We start from the raw sequence: 4,730 nt of genomic DNA on the forward strand, positions 1-4,730 counted from the left end.
TATGGAAATCATTTATGTTTTATGTATTTTTATGTAATTTTGTAAACTGCTTTGATCTTTTTTGGAAAGGTGGTATATAAATAAATTTATTGTTATTATTATGATTACTATGATTACTATTATTATTATACCTTAGCAGGATTTTAGTTTCCAAGTCTTGTAGAGAAGTAGTTCCACTTTATTTTGCCATTGACTTCATCTGGAACACTATGTCAGTTTTGGGCACCCTGATTTCCAGAAACATGTAGATAAACTGAAATGTAATCAGAAGAAGGCAATAAAGACTTGCTGAAATATGGACAATGATTCGTATGGGAAAGCTTAGGGAAAATTCAAGATTTGGGAGGGCATGATATCATTTCCTATTTGCAGGGCTGTCAGATGAAAGAAGGCAATCACGTGTTCTATGCTTTCCATAAGCCAGTACTATATCTAACATGCTCAAGTTACAGAACATGCATTGTAGAACATCATAGATTTCAGATGAACATTAATTGAAACTTCTTGATGACACAGCAGTTAGACAGCTACCTAGCAGGGTAGTGGGGTATCCCTTGGAGACATTGAAGCAAAGATTGGGCAGCCATCTGTTGGGAATAGTCTAGCCAATGGCAGCAGCTGGTTACTGTGCCAAGAATGTGTTACAGGTTTCCATCTAGACTTCCAGAGTTCTCTCCAAGGTTCTGAACATGATACCTTGATAGGTTTAATAACTTGGATTGCTTCTTTAAAGCTAGTGAAAACCTGAAATGGATTCTTCACCCGATTGACTTGGGAGTTGCCAGCCATCACTGGCAACTCCCTGCCTGGAATAAGGAGCTGGATTAGGTGGTCTTCAAAATTGCTTCTGTTTTGTTTTTGTTTTTTTAATTTTATGATTGTAAGTAATATGGCTTTTGCAGCTTTAGCACTGGAGACTTAAAAAGAGTTTTCATCACAAATCCACATTTAGCGCAATATATGTGACCACCTGACATTGTATTTCAAAGCAATCATTTTGCTTCTAGTACATTTCTTATTCTTTATCACTGGCTTGTTAAAACAAGTCCCTCATATTTACACTTTCCCAAAAGAGCTGAATAAAATAGGAATTGTCTTTTCATCTATGATTAGCCCTGAAGCATTTTCCCAATATTTTTCTAAAGTGGATTGAGCCAGTGTGTTATATATTGGAAGAATTTAAGTTTATGCATAGTTGGATGGAAATTTGATGTGTGAGATGATATTGTCAGTGGCCAATATCCCCCCGCTGACGAGAAGCATTTAATTCTGTTATTGGTATATGACATTCTAGATCACTGTTGAAAATCGATAAGCTGCTAAAGGTCAGCCTTACAGCTTGACCTAAATCCATTTAGAGCTACTTTATATACCTCATTAGTAATGTAATTTAAGGGTAAAATGCCTTGCCCACATACTGTTATACAGTGTCATTAGTATGTTTATTTTTATTTTTCCCGTCACACAGCATCTCGATAACTGTGTATGTGCCTGGTGGTCTCTAGACACTTACATTTACAGAATAAATAGATCAGAGGTTTTCACATTGTGGTCCAGAAAGCTTTTCCTGGTGGCTTGCAAACAACTGATGGATGACTTGATGGTATATCTTCTTCCTTATTTACAGAGGCTAAATCGTATTAGGAGAAACTAAAAACCCATTTAAATATCTCTCCTCCCCATATTCTCCATATGAGTAATTGCTGTAATTTCAAAAAGATCTTAGGCACTTTTGGGCATGAGAAGTGAACTCAGGAATGCCTGTCTAGAAATAATTCATGGTACAGTCTATTATAACACAGGAAGACTTTTACTAAACATGGAAATATGAAATACGGTGTGCTCTTTGACATCAGATTGAAAGCAAGGCTTCTATTGTGAGAATTGGGCTAACAATACTTCTCTATTCAAGTATTATCTATTGGTGACTAACCTTGTGTGTATGAATTTGCCCTGCTCCGTGAATGAAAACACTAGACAAATAGGTTGGACAAAAATTCAGAAATTCTTTTAATGTATAACAGAGCTCTTTAACAAGACAAACAATAGTATAGTGTATATTTATTTCTCAGAGGAATTATGGTAGTACTCCATTGATTTCAAGAGGGGAATGTCACCCTGAAGGGGTGGAACAACCAGTCACTGAATTATATCTTTCATAGGAGCCTGTGGCTGCTATGCCAGTATTGATGGGCTTATTCTTGCAGGGCCAGGTGAACACTGCCTTCCTATATTATCTGGAGAAGCAAGTGTTGTTTGGTCTTTTAGCCATTATGAGAAGTACACTGGAATGAACCTTCAATCTCCAGCTACCTCCAATTGCTCACCTTTGACCCCCTCAGAGACTTCCAGTTGTAACAATGATTAAATTAACCTAACAGAAATATGTAAGTCTACAAAAGCTCATGCTGCCAACTTCTTTCTTTCAGTTAGTCTCAAAGGTGCTACAAGATTTCTCTACCTACTTATTCTACAGACTAACACACCTGTATCTTTGAATTCCAATAACAATATAGCATGCACTGTTGCTAGTGGTATGGAGGAGGCAAAAAGATGTTCTGAAGGCTAATCCAGTTGCCTACCAGAACTGCTACTCTGAGCCAAGGTGAGATTTGGGAGGGCCCAGGTGAGATTCATGGATCCATACGAGGTGGAAAAGAGATAGACAAATAATGAGGCCTTCTTAAAAGGCCTCAGTAACTCTTCTTGCTCATACCAGGTATTGCCATGCTTTTCTGTCTGGGTGATTCCCATATGTCCCCATTCCAACCTTGACAAGAAGAGGTAAACCTATAACTATTAGTTGATACTTTATTTCAAAATAAAGTAAGAGCTTCATGACCTTATAAGAGATATCCTATTTCCCCGAAAATAAGACATACCCATAAAATAAGCTGTAGCAGGATTCATTTGCCAATATAAGCCATACCCCAAAAATAAGACATAGTAATAGGCCCGGCACAGAACAGAAGAGGTGGGAAGGGAGCAGAAAGATTGGGGCAAATGGTTCTAAAGGAAATGGACCTGCAAGAAATTCAGGATGGAATTCCGGGTTTGGAGACTTATGACGATATTCCAGAAGAAGACGACTTAACTATATTTGAATAAATGTAGATTGTTGTACCATATTTAATAAAAATAAGACATCCCCTGAAAATAAGCCAGAGTGGGTATTCTTGAGGAAAAATAAATATAAGACAGTGTCTTATTTTTGGAGAAACACAGTAGATATGTGATCTAAAATAACACACAGTTAAACTTATTTTCAGGTCTCTTTCTAATGTTCATCTACAAGTATGAAACATGTTTATTTTCCAGAGTCACATTTTCTTGCAGAATTTACACATAGCTAGATCTACAATGTAGGCATTCTGTGACATTGTTGCCTGTACAATTGTAACCAGTGTCCTCCAAATTTCAGCCACTTCTAATGTGCACTGTTTCCTTTTACAAACAAAAACCAGCCATGACCAAAGGGGGGAAAAGTGTAAAAGTGACTGGGGTCCTTTTTGTAGGAGCAATTGTAATATAACCCCCCCCCCCCAAGTCTCATGCTATTTTGGGAGGGATAAACCATCAGGCCTTGAAGCAGATATACAAATGTGTTTTTGGTTGGCAGTAACTTGGCCCTATTAGGAGAAAATGAATTTTCTTCTATTAAGGGAACACTTGGTGAAGTTTTCACCAAGGTCAGGCAATGCCCCTCATCACAAGAGGTATATGTTTTACGTGCACCCTCACCCTAGCTGTGGCCCTAATCTTAACAAGGACTATATCAGAATTCTCATAATTATAATCAGAAAATGCAATAGAACTCAAGAAGAGTAAATATGTTGTTGTTTTAATCAAAGGAGTCATAGGGAAATTTTCATGTACATGAGAGTGTCTTTATTCACAGAGATCAAAAGCATTGTAACAGCAAAAGGAATGAACTGAGACCCAGGTGAGGGAAAGTTCCTTATGCTTTGTCATTGTTGTTGTTAACTGCCTTTGAGTCAACCTTGACTCATGGTGACCCTGTGAATGAGATTTCTCCAAGACTCCCTATCCTCCACTACTCTGCTTAAGTGCTGCAGATTCATGTCTATGACTTCCCTAATTGAATGTAGTCATCTGGTGTGTGGTCTTCCTCTTTTTTTTTTGTTACCCTCAACCTTTCCAAGCATCATGCCTTCTTATGATGTGGCCAAAGTGTGACATAATAAATTTGATCATTTCAGCTTCTGGGGTATTTCAGATTTGATCTGTTCATGGACCCATTTGTTTGTCTTTTTTGCAGTCCATGGTATCCTCACCACTCCTCTCCAGCACCAGATCTCAGATTAGTTTATTTTCTTTTTATCCACTTTTTTCACTGTCCAGCTCTCACATCCATACATCAGTTGTACTGGGAATACCACAGCTTGGACAATTCTAACTTTAGTGCTCAGTTATATATCTTTACATTTTAGGAACTTCTCTAGTTCTTTCATGGCTTACACTTTCCCATTCCTAGTCTTCTTATCTCTTGACTGCAGTCTCCATTTTGAACAACGTTTGATCGTAGGTATAAGAAATCTTTAACTATTTCAATTTCCTCATTGTCTAATTTGAATTTATGTAGGTCATCTGTGGTCATTATTTTTGGATTCTTTATGTTCAAAAGTAAGCCTGTTTTTGCATTTTCTTCCTTGACCTTCTTTAGTAAATGTTCCAAATCATGCTACTTTTATAATATTCTAAGAACCATT

The sequence above is a fragment of the Sceloporus occidentalis genome, unplaced genomic scaffold (assembly GCF_023333645.1).
Source record: "Sceloporus occidentalis isolate IW3139 unplaced genomic scaffold, rSceOcc1.0.p SCAF_3, whole genome shotgun sequence".
Lineage (NCBI taxonomy): Eukaryota > Metazoa > Chordata > Lepidosauria > Squamata > Phrynosomatidae > Sceloporus > Sceloporus occidentalis.